The 22,660-nt window shown below is 40.6% G+C and overlaps 1 long non-coding RNA gene and 1 pseudogene across 2 annotated transcripts in view; one reads left to right on the forward strand and one right to left on the reverse strand.

The window, feature by feature from the left end:
* Positions 1-22,660, forward strand: part of LOC308517611 — a 775,374-nt gene that overhangs the window by 428,517 nt on the left and 324,197 nt on the right. The window lies entirely within an intron of this gene.
* LOC308518075 (large ribosomal subunit protein uL4-like) lies at positions 6,660-8,200 on the reverse strand (annotated as a pseudogene). Its single transcript has 3 exons — positions 7,829-8,200; positions 7,394-7,600; positions 6,660-7,301 (listed from the first exon to the last, which is right to left on the reverse strand). The product of its transcript is annotated as a large ribosomal subunit protein uL4-like (transcript).

Here is a 22,660-nt window from a genome sequence, read left to right on the forward strand (position 1 = left end):
GCAGCACCTTGAGAATTACCTTGATAATTGCCTAGCACAGTAGTTCTTAACCCTGGCTACACAATACAATGACCTGGGAATATTTTGAAGCCTTCTCACTTTAGACCAATTAAATCAGAAGAAATTCTAGGGATAGGGCCTAGGCACCAGTATTTTGTAAAAGATCCTCAGATAATTTTTTAAAAATGTTTTTATTGACTTCAGAGGGAGAAAGGGAGAGGGAGAGAGAGATAGAAACATTAATGATGAGAGAGAATCATCAATTGGTTGCCTTCTGCACACCCCCTACTGGGGATCGAGCCCACAAGCTGGGCATGTGCCCAGACCAGGAATCAAACCATGACCTCTGGTTCATAGGTGGATGCTCAACCACTGAGCCACACTCAGGTGATTTTAACATGTGGCCAAGGTTGAGAACCAGTGGTTTAATGTCATGTGGCATTACTGTTGGAACAGAACACTCTGATAACAAGAAGCAGAGGTGAGCATCCATCTCCGCCTTTCATAGCCCTCTGCTTGTTGTCTGATTGGAGTTATATAAAGCCTAAGTGGAACTAAGACGAAGCCGAGTAATTGTCATGGCAATGACCTAGATTTTCCTATCAAATCCAATCTTATCAGGGTTGGCGATGCAGGAGTGACTCCAGTGAAAATCTAGTTAAAATCTTTCTGCCCCTGTTTAGAATATGCAGCATTAAATTCAACAATTTTCCCATAAAATTTCAAACACTAAAACTTTTTTAAAATAGCGTATCTCACCTGAACTTAAAAAAATTGTCATTAATTGTAAAGTGTGCTTGATCACAGAGAATTATCTAGGCAATCAGCATCACATATAGCCTTTAATGCCTCCTGTCTCCTGAATGAGTTCCGCATATTGATCAAAAATTTGCAAATTTCTCTACTTATGCCTCATCACTCTCTTCTTTGAATGAGTCTGAAATAAGTGGAATTTAAAAAATCATAGAGCTGGGAGGGACCATTTTATCTAGTCCTCTGCTTTTATAGTTGTATGCCTAATCCACTAAGAGAGCCAGGCTACTGTGATCTTTTGTAAATTCGTGAAAGGTCTAGCAGGAATACTGCAAGATCCTTCTACCTGACTCCCTCCTTCCTGCCCCTTTTTTCTCCATATTGCTGTTAGAGTAATTGTTCTAAACACATATCCAATCAAGTCACTCTCTTCCTTGCTTCACATTCTTCAGTGGCTCTGAGTTTGCCTCAGGTCTTAATTCAAACTCCTTGGCCTCACCTACGATCATCTGTGAGTTGGTCTGACCTTTTCTCCCTCTGCAGATTATAAGAATTCCCATTTCTCATTTTAAACTATGGTATTTCCAGGATTCTAAATGGTCTAAATGCAGTTCTCCAGCTGTGTTCTATCTGCCACCTTACATTTGCACATCCTGTTATTTCTTTCTATAGTGCTTCCCCCCTCGCCCCCCATATAAGAGGACCCTTCCTTATTATCCCATTTGGATAGTTCATATTAGGTTGTTATGAGCAGGGGAGCCATGAGAAATTGCAGCACAAGGTGTGAAAAGTGAGAGAGGACCTACTGAGATTAGGGTGGATGATTGGATGGATGGTATTTACATCCTGAAAGAAAAGTCTTTGTATAAAGAGCTTCAAAGTTCATATAAGACTAAGGTTAACTGGGTTGATAACGGAACTCTCTAGGGTGGTAGTGGTAGTGGTGGTATTTCAGTGTCCATAATGGGAAAGAGAATGGTTTCTTTATCTATCTATCTACCTATCTATCTGTCTGTCTATCTATCTATCTATCTATCTATCTATCTATCTATCTAATCATCTATCATCTATCTTTGTTTGGTTGGATCTCAGGGGCAAAAGTTTAAATTAACCACATTCCTCAGTTTATGGCATAATACTACCATTGGTTTATACAAAGATGTTATTTAATTTAGTTATTTTTCTATATTCAAAATTTTATTCACACCTTTACCCCCACTTTCTTCCTCCTATATAGGGAACTATTCCAATGTATTTAATGTAGATTCTTTTATTTGTATGTATTCTTTGGGAGTACATATATTCAAAATTTACTTTTAGTGATACTGTGTTCAGGACCTCATTCTATATCTTTCTTTTTTCAGTGTGTTTTTAATATACTTGTTATATTAAAGGTCTGTGGTCTTCTAACTGCTAAAGTCACCATACTTCATCCATCCACCTTCTCCTCCCCTGTTCCAGGTAATGAGCACCCAGATAGCCTCCAATTCTGTTTTTATAAACTACATGGAAATATCCACCTGTAGGTCCCCTTATAGATGTGTGAGAGACTATCTTTGTGATAGATACTCAGGGATGGGCTCTAGATATGTGCCACCTAATTGGACCAAATGACATCAGATTCACCAGACTGTGCTACAGAATGTGCATCTGTCTACGTGCTCACCAATAAGCATGATATCCCCACCTCTCCACCAACACTTGTCATGACCCAGCTTTCCAATGTCTGCCAAAATTATAGGAGCAAAGTGATGCCTCAGTTTGTTTTAACTCTTTTAAATAGACTTTATTCATATTTACTAATTTACTTAATTCTCACCTGAGGATATTTTTTTTTAAAGGGAGAGAGAAAAACATTGATGTGTGTGAGAGAGAAACATCGATCAGTTACCTCCCAATTGGGGATTGAACCTCCAACCTAGATATGTGCCTCAACTGGGAATTGAACACACACAGTTTACAAAGTATAGTAGGCTGAATAATGGCCCCAGCCTCACATGTGGCTTAATGAGAAGACACTAAGACTGTCCTACATAAGTCAAGGACTAAACATGAATCAGTAACACAATTTCTGCTCCTATATAACATTATTTTGAACCTGTTATTCATTGTAATTAGATAGGAGAAAGCAATTGGAGGACATAGTAATTGGAAATGAAGAGTTAAAACTCTGTTTTCAGATGACACAATATAACATCTGGAAAATTCAAAAGAATTAATTAAAATGACCGCAAACAATAAAATATTTTAATAAAGCAGCAGCTTATAAAATTAGCATTAAAAATCAGTAGCCTTCATAATAGAAACAAAAACAATTATAAAATGTAATGAAGGAGAGGATCCCTTTCATGATATTAAAAAAAAGAGTGCCACGGTAAAACTTGATTAGAAGTATCCAAAGCCTGTATGAGGAAAACACATCTGAAAGTTACAAAAGTCCATTTCAACAAATGAAAAAGTATGCCTTGCTCTTGGATAGAAAAACTCAACATATTGAATATATGTTTTTCCTATTTTAGTTTATAAATTTATGAAAGCCCAATAAGAATCTCATTAGATTCCCCTGACCCCTGGAGCTAGACAAGTTTATTATAAAATTTATCTGAAAGAACAAATAAACAAGAATAGCTAAAATACCCCAACAAAAAAGAGCAAATGGGTGAGAGAATGCAGTTACCAAACATTATAACAAACTGTTAACCCTTTATAATTAGGACAGTTTGATATTGACACATGATTAGACATACAGACTAATGGAACAAACTAGAAAAATGAGTAGACAAAATTGCATATGGAAATTTAGTATATAATAAAGACCGCATCTCAAATCAAAAGGGAAAATACATTTTTTAAAAAGTATTTTTAATAATAAAGAAAAGACTGTGGTCACAAAAATATTGGCAAAGTTAGGAAAATATAGCATAATGTTTATTAATAGAACTCAACTGACCAAATTATTAAAACATTGTTTCTTGCTTTATAACTGGATAGGTGTCATAGATAATGGTTCCATTGTATTCACTTTAAACTAGAGCATACATTTTTTATAAATGAAATTGAGATGCTGTGTATCCAGTTTGGGGCTGGTAAATATGTTTAACACACACATATGTATATTATAAATTTTACTGATATAAAGAATGTTTAGCAAGCAATTTACAAATAGTAATGAAATTTACAATTGTAAACCCCATATATTTAGTTGATTTTCACAGAATGCTTTCCTTGATTTTTTGCCAAACTCTTATCCGTAAGCAATCTGTGGTCACAGTTGGTGAGTGTACTTTCACATGAATGTAGGTAGATATTTTTATTTATATTAATGAATAAGGAAGTGAAATGAGAGACACAATGTTCAATTGTGACTTATTTGTCAATGGTGAGTTCTTTGCTGAATCAGATTATAGTTTTTAAATTTTGGAAGATTATTTCTTAAATATTTTTGTGCCATTCACAATGTAGCAACTACAGACACAATGCACTTTTAAGATTAATCTACATTGCTAAAATTTTCTCCTTCGTTTTCTTAAATCTAGACCATGAGTTGGCAAACTTTCTGTAAGGGCCAGATAGAAAATATTTTCGGTTTTTTGGGCCATGTGGTACCTATTGGAACTATTAAATTATGCCATTATAGCACAAAAGAAGCCATAGACAATATGCAAAAAAATAGGTGTGGCCATGTTCTAATACATTTTTAATTATAAAAACTAGTGACAGGCTCAATTTGGCCTACTGGCCATAGTAATTCCTGTTCAACACAGTCAACAAAACAATACATTAAGCCGTAATTTTAGTATTGCCAACTTCTATGGTGTAAATACTTCCATCATAGCTAATTTTATGCTATTAGTATATTGTTTAATATCAAATTGAGATGTACAACAGCATGCCATTCTATAGTTTTCCATCATATGGATGCTGTAGAAGTAAATAATCTCAAGACCCTTGATGATGGTAAAATACACTGAGTGGCCAGATTATTTTGACCACCTGACGTTTGTAGGCAAATTAGCTATAATTTCGCGCTGAAGTTGCTAGAGGGCCAGACCATTATAAATAGGGAAGCAGGTTGTTTACCATGACAGTAGAAGTGATTTTTCTCTGAAGATATGGGTAAACAACGCGATTTAACAGCCTTTGAACGTGGGATATTTATATAACCTGAATGGCCAGATTATTACGACCACCTGACGTTTGTAGGCAAATTAGCCGTACACTGCATCGTATGGGATATGGAAGCCGAAGGCCTGTTCAAACACCTTTGCTGTCTGCAGTTACCAAGATAAAATGTCTCCAATTTGCACAGGAATACAAGGATTGGACAGTCGAGCATTGGAAAAAAGTCATGTGGTCCGATGGATCACGTTTCCAGTTGCATCATGCAGATGGCAGAGTGAGAATTTGGCAGAAACAGCATGAAAGCATGCACCCCACATGCATGAGTACAACCCTTCAAGCTGGTGGGGGCAGTGTTATGGCTTGGGGCATGTTTTCCTGGCATGGTTTGGGCCCTTTAATTCATGTGGAACAACGTCTGAATAGCACAACATACCTAAGTATCATTGCTGATCAAGTTCATCCTATCATGTTGATGGTGTATCCCAATGGAGATGGCTTCTTCCAACAAGACAATGCGCCATGCCACGGTGCTCGTGTTGTGCAGGAGTGCTTTCAAGAACATGAGGGAGACTTTACCTTGCTTAGGTGGCCCCCACAATCACCAGATCTCAATCCAATTGAGCATTTGTGGGATGAACTGAAAAAAGCCATCAGGCAGCTGGTTCCACAACCGTCAAATCTCACAGAACTGGACAGTGCTATTCATCAGGCATGGTGTCAGATTCCTCGCATCACCTTTCAACATCTCATGGAGTCAATGCCAAGAAGAATCGCCGCAGTTTTGAAGGCAAAAGGTGGCCCAACAAAGTACTGATGGGGTGGTCATAATAATCTGGCCACTCACATTCAAATATATCCCATGCTCAAAGGCTGTTAAATCGCGTTGTTTACCCATATCTTCAGAGAAAAATCACTTCTACTGTCGTGGTAAACAACCTGCTTCCCTGTTTATAATGGTCTGGCCCTCTAGCAACTTCAGCGCGAAATTATAGCTAATTTGCCTACAAACATCAGGTGGTCATAATAATCTGGCCACTCAGTGTATATTAAAATAATTATAAGGTGATGAGGTTTGTTTTTAACATGATTTACTTCATTTTAAGTTTATGTAATCTATTTGGTTATAATGGCTTTGCTTAGCAGTCAGCTCACAACATTCCTGAAAATTTAACAATCAGCTCTCTTGAACTGGCATGAGCCGGCATCAGCACACCACTGTGTGTAGCCATAAGGGAACAGAGTAAAATTGGATCTATTATTTATAGTATAGGGCAGAATAAATTCCAAATGGGTCAGAGACATAAATGTAAAAATAAAATGAAACCATATATGTACTAGGAAAAAGGTGGATGAATTCCTATATAACCTGGGCATGAGGAAAACTTTCTGAACCATGGCTTAAATCCAGAAACATGAAGGAAAATGAGATTGTATTAATTTCATAAAACAAACTGAGAATTATTGTTTCTCTTTTGCATTTTCTGGAACAACATATATAACATTGGAATTGTGTACTTGAAAATTAGAGTACATTTTATTTATTTAATTAATTAATTTAAACATTTATTGTTGAAAGTATTATATATGTCCCCTTTTTCCTCCCATTGACCCCTCCAGTCCACCCCCATCCCCCCTCCCACCCCCACCCCAGGCTCTTACCACCCCACTATCTTCGTCCATGCGTTATGCATACTAGTATATGCATACAAGGTCTTTGGTTGATGACCTCCCACCCCCCACCCTCTCCCACCTTCCTTCCGAGATTCCACAAGATAGAGTCCATTTTAAAAGCATCCAGGTCTAGAGATCTTTGGGATGGAGTTTTGTTTGCCTGGAAGCCCCTTCTTATCTGATCTGGCTTTTAGCACTGCTGCTGCTTTATCCACCTGGAACTTGCGGTTCTTGGCCTGGCAAAGAATGGTGTTCCGGTGTATGGTCTTTGCATATGGGTTTAGCTTCAATGTGATTCTCGGGTGTTTTAGTGTATTCCTCTTTGGGAATATGAGAAGAATCTTCTTGCACCGCAATGTATGGAGGACTCTGGATTCCTGGGCTTTTCAAGATTCTGCTAAGGTCTGTATTAAGCATCTTTTGCAAGGGAAGGTTTTAGTTACCCTTGAGAGAGGCAGCTTTATGCCAAGTGTCATAGGTCATCTAACTTGTGGAAAGCACTTTCAGTCCAAATGCAGACATGGCCCACATGTCCACCAGGAGCAAGTTTCAAAATGTTCAGTTGATTTACATTAAGCAGAGTAATCCCAGGGATGTTTTTGAAGGCTTTGATGGTACCATTGTCTTCATTTTAGATGATACAAGGTCCCCTGCTCTAGATATGACGACAGTTTCTCTTTTTGCCTCTGCCAGCTCTCATCCGATGAGAGGCATAGACCTTTTTTATATCATTCCAGGCCTTAAGTTTTTTTTTTCTTTTTTTTTTTTTTTTTTTTTTTATTATTAGTTAAGGAATTACAAATGTGTCCTCATCCCCCCCAGGCCTTAAGTTTTTAAGAAGCAAAACCGCCTCCTGGTTTTCTTATAGCCTTCAACTTTATCTTCAACCACCAAAGGAAATTTAGGAACTTCCTCAATATGATGACCTTTAGACATGAGCAGTGCTGGTAAGTCCATGGCAGCCAGGACAGAAGGACAGAGTAGACAGTATATTGCTTCTGTGTTGTGTTCCCTCTGGTGCCAATGGTTACCAGGTTTTGGTTGATATAAACATCTGGCCCCCATAGCATGTATTTTCTTTTTTTAAAAAAAATATATTCTACTGATTTTTCACAGAGAGGAAGGGAGAGAGATAGAGAGCTAGAAACATCGATGAGAGAGAAACATAGATCAGCTGCCCCCTGCACACCCCCTACTGGGGATGCGCCCACAACCAAGGTACATGCCCCTGACCGGAATCGAACCTGGGACCCTTGGGTCCGCAGGCCGATGCTCCATCCACTGAGCCAAACCGGTCAGGGCCATAGCATGTATTTTCAATAGGACCCTGGCCAGAAGGATGAGTTCCACCACCTCGAACTCTGGGAACTTGAGCCACAGCTCTGCCAGCACCCCAAGACTCAGCACTGATTTCCTGACCTGTCAATTCACTGACAGTATAGAGCTGTCTGTTGTTTTTTCGCAAGTTAGAGTAAACAAAATTCACAATATCTGGTCAAATGGGAGCCTGGAACACAGCAGGCAAAGTAACATTTTTGCCAGATGATTCCCCCTTTTCGGAGTACGCTGATATCAGTGGGCGAGCACAAGCCTCACTCCTCTCACCCCAGTGGCTCCCACAGGAAAAGACTGGAGTTGTAACTACCAATTGCATTTCTTGTGAGTCTATTTTAAATTCCCTTTTTCTTTTTTTTACCAGTTTGGCATTTTATGTTTTCCAGGAATTTATCCACTTTATTTACATTTGTTTTTTTAAATCTGTAATTATTCCCTTATCTTTATTTTTTTATCCCTATTTTATTTACTTTTTTGGCTCTTTTTCTTCTTATGAGACTTATCAGGTTTGTCTTGGTAATATTTCAGAAGCAGAGCTTTTAGTCTTACTAATCTCCTTTACTAAAAAAATATTATATTGTTTCTTTTTTATTATATCATTTTTCTTCATTGGGTTTGCCTTGATGTTCTATTTTATAACTTATTCAGTTGGATGCTAAGCATATTTCTTTTCAACTTTTATTGTTTCCTGATAAGTATATTTAAAGGTATAAATGCTTTTCTAAATACTGCTTTAGTTATGTCCCATACATTTTGTGTTTTCACATTCATTTAATTCTAGATTTTTTCTTTATTTTGATTATAATTTCATTTTTAAACTATGAGTTATTTAGTAACAGTATTTTTAAAATAAGGGACATTTAAAAAATTTCTGTTACTCATGTCTACTATTATTTTATTATGTTTGGAAGATGTAATCTACAAGATATTGTTCCTGAAAACTTTATTGAACCTCTGTTAGGCCTAAAAATTTGCATAAGTATGTACATACTCCTAAAATATGTATTTGCTATTTGTTCCATGAACTTTTATAACACACATATCAAAAGATATATATTATATATAGCATGCCATTAGAACATTCCTATCTAAGATCTAAACAATATAAGTAATAGTATAAGCCTACTAATTATACATTTTAGATAGCTGGGTGTTAAAAACTGCAAGTATTTCTCTCTGTATGCTGTCAGTTATTGTAACCTATTACTCACTGCATGCATATGTTGTGATGATTATGTCTTAGCCCTTTATTGTTTTGTTTATCTTTTACCTTAAATTCTTTTTTATCAGCTATTTTGATTGGAATTCCAGATTTCTTTCATGAGTGTTTTTTGTTTGTTTGTTTTTGTTTTTGTTTTTTGGTCTTTTACTCTTTCATTTTCAACCTTTTGAATCTTTTGGTTTTAAGAATGTTTCTCAAAAACAACATATTTTATTTCTTAATATTATCAGAGAGTATTTGTTATTTGTGAGTTAACTTCATTTGTGCTTCTTGTAATTACTATTATATTAGGAATGATTTCTCCTACCATATCTCATTTTTTAAAATATATATTTTTATTGATTTCAGAGAGGAAGGGAGAGGGAGAGAGAGGGAAACATCAATGATGAGAGAAAATAATTGATTGGCTGCCTCCTACACGCCCCACACTGGGGATCGAGCCCACAACCAGGGCATGTGACCTGGAATTGAACTGTGACCTTCTGGTTCATAGGTTGACACTCAACCACTGAGCCACTTTGGCTGGGCCATGCCTCATATTTTTAATTCACTACACTTTATTTTCTGCTAGCTCAAAAATTATTCTATTTCTGTTCACATGTGGCTTCCCTTAAGATACTCATGTTTACTTATTCCTAATAATTCTTAAATTTATCAATATCTGTATATTTCTCCTAACTAGACAAATAATTTAGTGAATGCATATGTATGTGTGTCTATATATATGTTATTGTGTACACACACACACTCACACACACACACACACACACACACACACACACACCCTAATGGTTTTGCTTCTCTGATTGAACTCTGACTATTGTACCCAGATAGAGAAAAATAGAAACAATTAATAGGAGATAAGGAAAATTCCAAACCTAGACACATCAGAACAAAATTAAAAAAAATAAAAGATATGGAAAAAATTTAAAAAATTTTCAGAGATAACAAAGAGACCATCAAATACAATAAGATCACGGGATCTGGCTTACGGCCTATCATAACTGAAAATGTACAGTAGAAGGAATTTGGAGAGCCGTAGTTCAGCCAAATTGACACCAGCACAAACTCACTGCTCACTTGCCAGCACTTTTCCTCCCAGCCTCCATAACTCCCAGCTTTCTTTTTTTTATTTTTTTATTTTATTTTATTTTATTTTATTTTATTTATTTTTATTTTTTATTTTATTTTATTGCTTAAAGTATTACAAAGGGTATTACATATGTGTCCATTTTTTCCCCCCCGCCCTAGACAGTCCCCTAGACTTCCCTATCCCCCAGTGTCTTATGTCCATTGGTTATGCTTATATGCGTGCATACAAGTCCTTTGGTTGATCTCTTACCCCCCTCCCTCCTGCCCCCCAACCCTCCCGGCCTTCCCGCTGCAGTTTGACAATCTGTTTGAGGCAGCTCTGCCTCTGTATCTATTATTGTTCAAAAGTTTATAATGGTCTCTATTATCCATGAATGAGTGAGATCATGTGGTATTTTTCCTTCATTGACTGGCTTATTTCACTTAGCATAATGCTCTCCAGTTCCATCCATGCTGTTGCAAATGGTAAGAGTTCCTTCCTTTTTAGAGCAGCATAGTATTCCATCGTGTAGATGTACCACAGTTTTCTAATCCATTCATCTACTGATGGGCACTTAGGCTGTTTCCAGATCTTAGCTATGGTGAATTGTGCTGCTATGAACATAGCGGTGCATATATCCTCTCTGATTGGTGTTTCTGTTTTCTTGGGATATATTCCTAGAAGTGGGATCACAGGGTCAAATGGGAGTTCCATTTTCAGTATTTTGAGGAAACTCCATACTGTCTTCCATAGTGGCTGCACCAGTCTGCATTCCACCAGCAGTGCACAAGTGTTCCTTTTTCTCCACATCCTCTCCAGCACTTGTCGTTTGTTGATTTGTTGATGATAGCCAGTCTGACAGGTGTGAGATGGTACCTCATTGTTGCTTTGATTTGCATCTCTCGGATGATTAGTGACTTTGAGCATGTTTTCATATGTCTCTTGGCTTTCTGAATGTCCTCTTTTAAAGGTGTCTATTTAGGTCCTTTGCCCATTTTTTGATTGGATTGCTTATCTTCCTTTTGTTAAGTTGTATGAGTTCCCTATAAATTTTGGAGATTAGGCCCTTATCAGATATGACATTGGCAAATAAATTTTCCCACACAGTGGGTTTTCTCATTGTTTTGTTGATGGTTTCTTTTGCTGTGCAGAAGCTTTTTATTTTGTTTTATTCATTTCAGTTATTACAAATTTCATACTTAGTACTCAAGTGGGTCCTTTTTTTCTTGTTCTTGCTTCATATTGCTGATATCAGCCCTCACTTCTTAATATATTCATCTTCATTATTTTAATTTCTTGTTCCACCTCCTTCCATAATTCTATTTAGATGGTTTACACTGTTGAATTTGTTGCTTTCTTATATAGTAGTTAAATTTACATGGATTTCTAGTTATTTTGTCCCTCAAACTCCTCTTTCCATCTGTATCAGTTACTACACATGGTTACCAATATAGTATGTTGGAAAATGACTATAGCCCAACCTCCAGTTGATGTAGGTGAATTAAAGCCAGGAAAGAGAGCCTCAAAGGCCAAGAACTGATGGTGATTATTCCAATTGGCCAATTCCACAAATAACTTTCCTAGTGTATACAGCCAAAACAATGTTTTGGTCAACAGAGAACCACGTGTACAATGGCAATCCCATTAGATAACATTGGAGCTAAAAAATTCCTATCACCTAGTGATGTCATAGCACAGCACATTACTCACATGTTCCCGGCAATCTTGGTGTAAACAAAGCTACTGCACTGCCAGTCATATAAAAGTATGGCTTATACAATTATGTACAGTACATAACACTTAACAATAAATGACTATGTTACTGGTTTATTTACTATACTTTTAATTGTTATTTTAGAGTGTAGTCTTTCTACTTATAAACAAAAGGTTCCTGTAAAACAGTATGCTGTATTATGTTGGCAGAAGCCTCATATATCTCTTGCGCTTCTTGATTGCATCATTTTCTCTTGTGCTTGATTTCATCTTGTGTTTTTTTTTTGTACAGTAACATGCTGTACAGTTTGTCGCCTAGGAGCAGTGAGCTATACCATATGGTAGGTTATACCACCTAGGTTTGTATAAGTGCACTCAGCGAATCACCTAACAATGCATTTCTCAGAATGTATGCCCATTGTTAAGCAGGGTGTATTTACCCTATGACTGTATTTACCATTTTAAACTGTCCAGAAGAGTCTCTCCATGGATTTGTTCCCCTTACCCTGGAGGTTAGGAGTGGGCGAGTTCAGTGGTGAACATCAAAGGGTAGCTGGCTTGTACACATCCACCCTTTTCATCTCTCCTTGTTGTACCCTCCTGCCCCTTGCCTGTTTCCACAGTGATTGGCAGGCTGTTGATTGTTGGGGAGCGGTGAGAGCAGGACATTACGTTGTTCTTTTACTTCTCTTCTCACAGTCACCTGTGGCTGCTGATCTCCCAGGCGGAAGGCTTCTCTCCTTTTCCTCCTACTCCCCACCCCTCACTCATCTCTCATATAATAATTCCCGAGTCTTCAGACTCCCCAGGGACTTCTCATAGTGTTTTATTGCATTTTATTTTTTGTTATTAATTCCTTAAATCCAAGTTTTCCTCTAGTTCTCTAGGGTTAATTTTCAGGAAGGAGCCAGTGGCCAATGTAGTTTGTCATCCTGACAGGATGAGAGAGTGGTTTACAGAATGAGAATGTGTACCATAGAAAGGGGAGAATTTGAGACAAATGTATAAGTCTCAAGGAGAGAGGCTACAAAGGATACTTTTTTCCCTCATTTATTTTTTTTATTGTAATTAATGTGTGTGCATATATATATGTGTCAGACATATAATGAAAACAGCAGTCTTCACCTCTTCCTACTCCAAAATTCTGCACAATGCAACAATTTTTGACATTAAAAACACTTTCTTCTGGTGTTTACTTCCACATTCTAATATGCTTATATTACTACTAGAGGCCTAATGCATGAAATTCATGCAAGGGGCTCAGCCCTCGCAGCCCCTTGAAGCCTCGGCCAACCCACACAGCCCCAGCTTTATCTGGAAGGTCATTCAGCTGTTCGGTATAATTAGCATATAGCTCTTTATTATATACTAGAGGCCTGGTGCACAAAATTTGTGCATGGGGGGTGTCCCTCAGCCCAGCCTGCACCCTCTATAATCTGGGACCCCTCAGACATCCTTCTCACAATCCAGGACTGCTGGCTCCTAACTGCTCACCTGCCTGCCTACCTGATAGCCCCTAACCACCTCTGCCTGCCTGCCTGATCACCCCTAAATGCCTCTGCCTGCCGGCCTGATCACCCCCTAACTGCTTGCTTCCCCCTGCGCCGGCCTGATGTTGCCCCTAACTGCTTGCTCCCCCTGTGCTGGCCTGATCTTGCCCCTAACTGCTTGCTCCCCCACTGGCCTGATCACCCCTAACTGCTTGCTCTCCTGCTGGCCTGATCACCCCTAACCACCTCTGCTTCAGCCCTTGCCACCATGGCTTTGTTTGGAAGGAAGTAGGATGTCTGGTCGACCCGGTTAAATTAGCATATTACCCTTTTATTAGTATAGATCAGCCGTGGGCAAACTACAGCCCGCGGGCCGGATCCGGCCCGTTTGAAATGAATAAAACTAAAAAAAAAAGACTGTACCCTTTTATGTAATGATGTTTACTTTGAATTTATATTAGTTCACACAAACACTCCATCCATGCTTTTGTTCCGGCCCTCCGGTCCAGTCTAAGAACCCATTGTGGCCCTCAAGTCAAAAAGTTTGCCCACCCCTGGTATAGATGGTAGGATTTCTTGATTTTTTTTCAAGGTTAGATAGTTTCTTTGGCTTCCTAAAGTGGAAGATGAGAACTTACTGCTTGTAACCGCTGTACTCTTCCTTCCAACTCCAACCTGTCAATGTAGTTACATGACAGCTTTGCTATCAATACCAAGTGTTTGCACCATCATGCCCAGGCAAATGCTATTCACACCTGAGACATGGAGCCTGCTAAGATTATATGTCCTTATTTATTTTCTCAGGGCTAATACTTGCCTTTCCTCCTGCAATTGTTCACTGCTCTAAGCGCCTATCATAATTCTCTGGATACTTTCTTTTTTTTTTTCTGCAGAGCCCCCACCTTCCTGGCACCTGTGACTTGAAGGACCTGCTTGGAAATTCCTGCCAGAAGAGGGTAGAGGCAGCTGCCAGTCTGCTGGGGGCTGCCTCCCCCTTTAGGGATAAACATCAGGAGCTAATGCTGGGAAAGAGGCTTTTTAAAAAGATGGGACACTTGTACTATTAGCCTCAGCCCTGGTGTGGGTTCCTCAGTGTGGAGTAGAATTCCAGGGGAGGTCCCAGGGGCTGGAGGCTCCTGGGCTTATTTCAGAGGAAGGAGGGAGATGGTGGCCACCACTTTAGTTTCTTGTCCCCATCAGCCTGAGCCAGAGCTGGATCAGGGTGCCCCTTGGGAGAGCCTCTGTGTTTCCCCAGCAGACTCACACTGAAGCATGGGCTCCAGGTGAACTTAGGGAGCGTGGTGAGGCCTGGGGGCTCCTGGGAAGACTCAGAATTTTGTGACTTCTAGATTGACAGTCTGCAGATAGCCATGTTGGGGCTTCAGAGGGAGCTGCCTCTTTTACAGGTCATCACTAGGCCCTAAAACTCAGCAAGTCTATCTTGCAGCCTCACCTGGCACCTCCCAGCCTTGCCACCTGTCTTGCATTCCTCCTCCCCTCCCCATCACTGTCCAGGCACATGCTGGCCCCCTTGCTTGCTCACCCTGCAAGCTACTTCTCCTCCATTCTTTGATATAAGCACTGCCTCTGCCTTCCCTCATGGGACCCCCAACACTGAGAAAGCATCTCCAGGGTCTCAGTCATCTGGATACTTTCTTTTTTATTTTTAATCTTTATTGTTTTCCCCCCATTAACCTCTTCCAGCCCACTCCCATCCTCCCCGACCAGGCCCCTACCACCCAACTGCCGTGTCCATGGGTTATGCATATGTGCATACAAGTTCATTGGTTGATCTCTTCCCACCCACCCTCGCCTCCCCTCCTGCTGAGGTTCAACAGTCTGTTCATATTTCCATGGGTTGATTTTTGATCATCAGTTTATTTGACTCATTAGATTCACATATGAGTGAGATCATGTGATACTTATCTTTCTCTGACTGGCTTATTTCACTCAGTATAATACTCTCCAGGTCCATTGGATATTTTCAATAAGAGTGAAAGCATCAGTAATGGATCTGATTCTCCCCTTCCCCCGTTCCCACCCCCTGTGCAAGCTCCATCTTCCTGCTCACACCTAGGGCTGCTTAGACCTTCCCTTCATCATCATCTTGGGAACTTCCTTTGTCTGTCTCCCTGTGTTTAATCCCCTATTATCTATTTTTGTTTCTCCTTCTTTCTTGATATACTTCCTGGTTTGGCAAAGAAGCTAGTATGTTTTGGTTGTTTCCTAAGAAAGAGTCCATAAGAGGTAAAAGTTCAAATCTGCATGTAGGGGTCATTTATCATTCAGGCTGCCTCAAATTTTTAAACGTCTCCTTCCCATCATTTAAAGTTTCCCACATTATAAATTCTGCATTCTTAACAAAGAACATTTTCCAGTCATTTTTTCAGTTGCTAGATTGCAGACATGTGATTTTTGATTCCACCAGTCAGCAGCATGTGTGCCAGTCAAACCCTGCGTGCAGAGCTGAATTCCTTGGGAAAGAGGTGGGCCTGAGGCTTCCACTTGGCAGGTGAAGATCTGGGTAAGAGAGCACAGCGGGGTGCTGGAGTCCAATGTGTGTCTGAAGCACCTGATGTAGCAATCTCCTGACGATGGCGGAGGCAGAGGCTGGAACTGGCACCTGTGACAGCAGCCTCCCGGCTTATGCCTGAGGCAGCGACTACCTTGGTGGACAGCTCTGTGCTGTGGTGCTGGGATGTCACTCTCAGAAGCATAGTCTGTTTTCTGCCTGCCAGTCTGTGAGCTCTCTACCTCCTAACTGGTCCTTTCAGCTTAAACTGGGATCAGTCTATTTAGGCTGCTATCACAGCATATCACAGACCGGGTGGCATGAAGCCAACAGAAATTTATCTCCCACCATTCTGGAGGCTGGAAATTCAAGACCGGGGTGCCAGCATGCTCAGGTTCTGTGAGGACCCTCTTCCAGATTGCAGACTGCCAACTTCTCACTGTGCCCTCACATGTTGGAAGGGACAAGGGAGCTTTCTTTCTTTTTTCTTGTTCTTTTTAAAAATATATATTTTCATTAATTTCAGGGAGAAAGGAGAGGGAGAGAGAGATAGAAACATCAATGATGAGAGAGAATCATTGATCAGCTGCCTCCCTCACACCCTCCGCTGGGAATTGAGCCCACAACCCAGGCATGTGCCCTGACTGGGAATCAAACTATGACCTCCTGGTTGATGCTTAACCACTGAGCCACGCTAGCTGGGCTCTTTTTTCTTTTTAAATACATTTTTATTAATTTCAGAGAGGAAGGGAGAGTGAGAGATAGAAACATCAATGATGAGAGAGAATCATTGATCAGCTGCAACCTAGGCATGTTCCCTGACCAGGAATCGAACTGTGACATCGTGGTTCATAGTTTGATGCTCAACCACTGAGGAACACCTGTCAGGTGAAGGGAGCTTTCTTGAGTCTTCTCTTTTATAAGGGCATTAATCTCATTCATGAGGGCTCCACCCTCATGACCTAACCACCTTTCAAACCCCATACCATCACACTGGGCATTAGGATTTCAGCATATGCATTTATTTTGGGGTTGAGGTGACACAAACATTCAGATCATAGCCACTGACTAGAGAAACTTCTGTATTAGACAAACCTGGCCAACATGCCTTATATGTCTAAAGGTATCTTGATTCTACTGCAAGACATAAGAGTTTGAGAATATAATTCTAATTTGGAAATCATTTTCCTCAAAAATTAGCATTTCTCTTTGTCTTTGGTATCTGGTGTTGTTGCTGAGAAATCTGAAGCCACTCTGTTTCCTGAGTGTATATGCTGATTTACTTCTATCCAAAGCTTTTTAAAAATCACAAAGTTGCATTTGTTCTTAAATTTTTTATACTTTATATTATTAAAGCTACAAATGGTTATATTTTAAAGAGCCAACAGTTCTATCCATTGTCTTATGAAAAATAACTGTTTTCTGATTTTGTCCCCCTCCCACCATTTTCTTATAAGAAGCAACTACGTTCACCACTAGTATATATGAAATAGATAATTAAATATATTTTTAGTACACATGAAATGGATCCCAAGTAGTGTTTCAAAATTCTCACATTTAGCTGCTATTCATTTTTTTTAAATGTATATTTTATTGATTTTTTACAGAGAGGAAGGGAGAGGGATAGAGAGTTAGAAATATCAATGAGAGAGAAACATCGATCAGCTGCCTCCTGCACACCCCCTACTGGGGATGTGCCCGCAACCAAGGTACATGCCCTTGACCAGAATCGAACCTGGGACCCTTCAGTCCGCAGGCCGACGCTCTATCCACTGAGCCAAACCAGTTAGGGCAACCTGCTATTCATCTTTTCAAGAAAGCATTATACATAAAGTAGAAGACTGCCTTGTATCTAAAATGTGTAGGGGTTAGAGATCCTGTAATCATAGCTGTTGATGAAATTTTCCTCCCCTTTCACTCACTTGGTGGTAAGATCTGAGCCTTGGCTAGGTTCTGAAAATAGAAGGGGGCTCTATTTCTAAGGGGTGACAAGTAAGAGGTCAGGTGGTTTGGGTCCATGACATTCCTGGTACCAGCATCCAGGATGAGGCTCCTGACATGGAGAAAAGGCCAGGGAATGAATCGAAAGAGCTGCAGTAGGAAGCTAAGGTATTGGAACCCCTCCACAGAACTGGAAGATTCACTATGGCCTGGAGAGGGGTATACTGGCAGAGGCCAGCTCAGCTGATCACTTCAGACACTATTTAAACACCAGCAGAAACAGCAGCATCAGGCAGAGGAAGCCACTCCAGCCTGTCCAGGCTTCAGCTGCAGCTCCATCTGCCTTTGGTGTGCCCACTCATGCTAAATCAACCAGCCTCAGTAACTGCTGTTAATTTCTCCAGCTATAAGGGAGTACATTTGACTCCAAAGTAGCAAAGCAGCGAGATAGGTACAAGCAGAATTCCCTCCTGAGATTATTTTTCATCCTGGACTTTCTACATGTATGGAAGGGGCAAGGGAATCCAAGAGGTAAACTGATTTCCTGCTTATATGGACACGAGGGACCCTCCTGGGGCAAAGCTGGCTTTTATTCAAGAAACAATCTGTGAAATAAGACATATCAGTAATACATATTATATTTCACTGATATCATCTCTCTACTTCTCTTGACACTAGCAAATCTGGGGACCTGTTTTTATGGACCAAATACGTGTGTCCCACCCCCATATGTTGAAATCCTAACCCCCCAATGTGAAGGCATTAGGAGGTGGGGCCTTTTGGAGGTGATTAGATCAAGAGGTTAGAACTCCCATGAATGGGATTAGTGCTCTTATAAAAGAGACCTCAGAGAGCTTTTGACCCTTCCACCACATTAGGACACGGTTAGAAGATGGCCATTTGGCCCTCACTGAGTCTGTCGGCACCTTGATCTTTGCTTTCCCAGCCTCCAGAACTATGAGATATAAATGCTTGTTGTTTAAGGCTCCTAGTTTAAGATCCTTGCGCTTTAGTTTTGTTTTAGCAGTTGAGGATGAGAGGTTGGGGAGGAAGGCGGGCGTACTGAGAGGGACTGGACCTAACATGACTTCCTTTATCCAAAGCTCCCCCTCAAGTTGCCCCATCAAACCAATGCAGTTCCTACAACTTACAAAGATCAAATTTTGTCCAATTTGTATATTTCTTCTGTGGAGAATTGGACTTTTTATCAAAGGTAAAAAATAAAAAAGTCTAACCGCTTAAAGCAGAACATACAGAGCTCTGATCTTAGTTTCTCTGAACAATACACACACACACACACACACACACACACACGTCAAATCATAAAACCAAAGCCCCGAACAAAGAGAGACACTTGTTGCATATTTAGATTAGATTCATACACCAGGGTGAATAACACATTTTATTTTATTTTTTAAATCCTTACCCAATGATATGTTTTTCATTGATTTCAGAGAAAGAGGAAGGGGGGGGGGGAGGTAGGAGGGGGAAGAGAAAAACATTGATGTGAGAGAGAAACATTGATCAGGAAGCCACTCTAGCCTGTCCAGGCTTCAGCTGAAGCTTCATCTGCCTTCAGTGTGCCCACTTGTGCAATCCAACTGGGAATCAAACTTGCAACCTTTCAGTGCACAGGTGACATTCCAACCCACTGAGCCACACAGGCCAGGGCTAGCACACTTTCAACAAACAATGATGAGCCTGATAGGAAACATGGAACAGTATTGGCCACTAAAGCTTTTCTGGAAATGAAAAGAGGCAAATAGCCTAAACCAGACCCTACATCTGTGACTCTACTAAATTGCCTGTTTGTTCCATCACAGCTGATTTCGAGGTCCTGGAAATCAGTTCCCTGGCTTAATCCAAGGTGAATTGGACCCACGGAATCTTTCAGTCACAGTCAATTCTGCCATGGCGATAGTCGCAGGCTTTGTGTCAGCTGCCCTGATTCCTTGGGTGATGTGGGGCTGTAGCTATGGCTGTGACTAATGAAAGACACTTGTTCTTTGTAATTAGGGAGAAAGGACACTGGGGAACAGTTATATATATTAAATGGAAGGAAATGAACAAACAGATTTCAATAAGATAAGGGCGATTATTTAATTTTGATAGTGGTGTTTATAACTGAGTAAAATCAAATATGAGAGGTTCTAGTCAAGCATTTTTTTTCCAGAAAAAGTAAACCTTTAAAGTAAGCAAAAGTAATCAGAATATATCAACTCAAGAGAGAACAAGATATGGCACTTGGAAAGGAAAGGTAATAACGGCAACAATAATGCTCGGGCTCTGTTATTTTTTGAGGCTGGTTCAATAAAATATAAGGTAACATTAACAATTTCTTGGGAAAAAACCAATCAACTGCTCTTCTCTTTTTATCTATGGCTCTCTGTTCCACATGAATTATTCACGGCTGTGGTTAGTCCCTTGTAGTCAGTGCATCCCCGAAGAACCTGGGGATGCTAAAAGTACAATTTGTAATGTTTTATTTAAGCACAAATGTTAATTAAAGCTTTATTTATAAACAGTCATATTCTTTTTTAATCTAAATACTTCCTCAATTTCAGCTATTGATTCTACTCCATTCAAATCTAGGATTCTTACTACATATTTTGTAGTCTGGTTCATTATGCCATCTTTTTTCAATTCAAAATACCCTATTCACAGAGTGATTTGTTTCACATTGCTTGCTAACCTGTTATCTTTCAATCCTCGGAGGGATGGCTATGTGACGTGTTACACTGAGAGCAAAATCAAGCTTGAGGCAGTGCTTTCTAGGTGTTTCTCTTTACTCAAGCTGGGTATCAGAACCCTAACGTAATGTTCAGCTTGGGTCTATTTGGTCCCAGATATCTGTATGATATAACTTTAACGGAGGGCTTTATAAATATGACATAATAAAATATTTTTTGAGAATAATCAAAACCAAGCCCTGGAATTAAAAATAATGCCCAGCCTTAGCATTAATATAGACAACAGCCCAGCCAGTGTGGCTCAGTGGTTGAGCGTCAGCCTAGGAAACAGGAGGTCATGGTTCGATTCTCAGTCAGGGCATTTGCCTGGGTTGCAGGCTCAGTCCCCAGTGTAGGGTGTGCAGGGGGCAGCTGATCAATGATTCTTTCTCATTATTGATGGTTCTATCTCTCTCTCCCTTTCCCTTCCTCTCTGAAATCAATAAAAATATATTTTAAAAATATATGGACAACAAACTATAAGCTATCATAAAGTGGAATTTGATCTCATTTTCCAGTTCTTCGTCCTCTGCACAAGTGGCTCGGAGTATTTTCTGTTGGGATACCTATTCTCCTGGGTTTCCCTTTTCCTCATCAATAGTTATACTCTTCAATGTCCCAGGCTCTCAATGCTGGGAGGGGCCATGCTGCTATTTTTAGACTGTCCTCCGGTTTTTCATACCTCAGGGTTAAAGCTTGCTTCAATTGTTTCTATAGACTTGCTTGAGTGTGGAATGTTCTGGAAAATACTGTTGTCCTACTTGTGTGCCGGGGAGCAACTCTTCAGTGCCAGTCCCTCCATTGCCTCCTCATCTGAGCACTGTCCTGCACCCACCTTCTCTTTTCTAGCTGTGGCGTAGGCCTCTTGCTGTTGTCTTGAGTAGTGTGGAGGGCTCTGAATGAGTGTCTCCCTCATGGAGGCCAGGTGAAGTAGAGTCCTCCATTAAGTGGCACCAACATATTTCCTACTCAATGCCGATGAACAGCCCCCAAGCAACAGTGGCTTAAGAGATGTGTGCTTCCCATCCACAGTGCATGCAAAGACACCTCTTAGACACAAGGGCATGTGTTGCGGGAGTTAGGAAGAAACGCTTATCTCTCCATAACCTGCCAACCTCTCTCCTCCCTCTCTCTTTCCTTCCCATCCTCTCTTCCTCCCTTCCTCTCTTATTCCTTCTAATTACTTTGTAAAGAAGTTTGACTTTGACATCGCCCTGAATGAGGACCTGTGCTCCTGGGCAGACACTGTGGATCAAATCACCCTGCGAAAGTGGGAGGCGACTGGTGCTTCGGGGACATACAGGAACTACCTGGAGGGCACGTGCCTGCAGTGGCTCCTCAGATAACTAGTAAAAAGGAGGAAGATGCTGTCGTGTGGAGACCCTCCAAAGACATATATGACGCACCATCCCATCTCTGACCTCGAGGTCACCCTGAGGTGCTGGCCCTGGGCTCCCACCCTGCAGCATGACAGGGAGGACTAGACACAGGACACGGAGCTTGTGGAGACCAGGCCTGCAGAGGCTGGGACCTTCCAGACGTGGATGGCAGTGGTGGTGCCTTCTGGAGAGGAGCAGAGATACATATGCCATGTGCAGCATGAGGGGCTGCCCGAGCCCCTGACCCAGAGAAGGGAGCTACCTCCTCAGACCACCTTCCCCACTATAGGCATCTTGGCTGTGCTCATCCTCCTTGGAGCTGTGGTCAATGGAGCTGTGGCGGCTGGAGCTATGATGTGTAGGACGAAGCGCTCAGGTGGAGAAGAAGGGTGCTAAACTCAGGCTGCCGGCAGTGATGTGCCCAGGGCTCTGATGTATTTCTCAGGGCTTCTCCAGCCTGAGGCAGCTGCCTTGTGGGGGCTGAGTGATGCAAGATTTGTTCACGCTCCCACTTGGTGACTCAAGATGATTTAGAATGAAAACAGCAATCATTATAAGAACAAAAAGAAAAACAAGTATTATCTATTGTGTGGTTACTACATGTCAAGCAACGTACATTATATCATTAATCCAGTAATTTTCAACTGTTAACATGCACAGAAAATCACCTGGGGGGGGGTCTCGGGAAAACGGAGATTCTGATTCCGTTGGTCTGAGATGG

This window comes from Myotis nattereri, assembly GCF_964212035.1.
Source record: "Myotis nattereri genome assembly, chromosome: 4".
Lineage (NCBI taxonomy): Eukaryota > Metazoa > Chordata > Mammalia > Chiroptera > Vespertilionidae > Myotis > Myotis nattereri.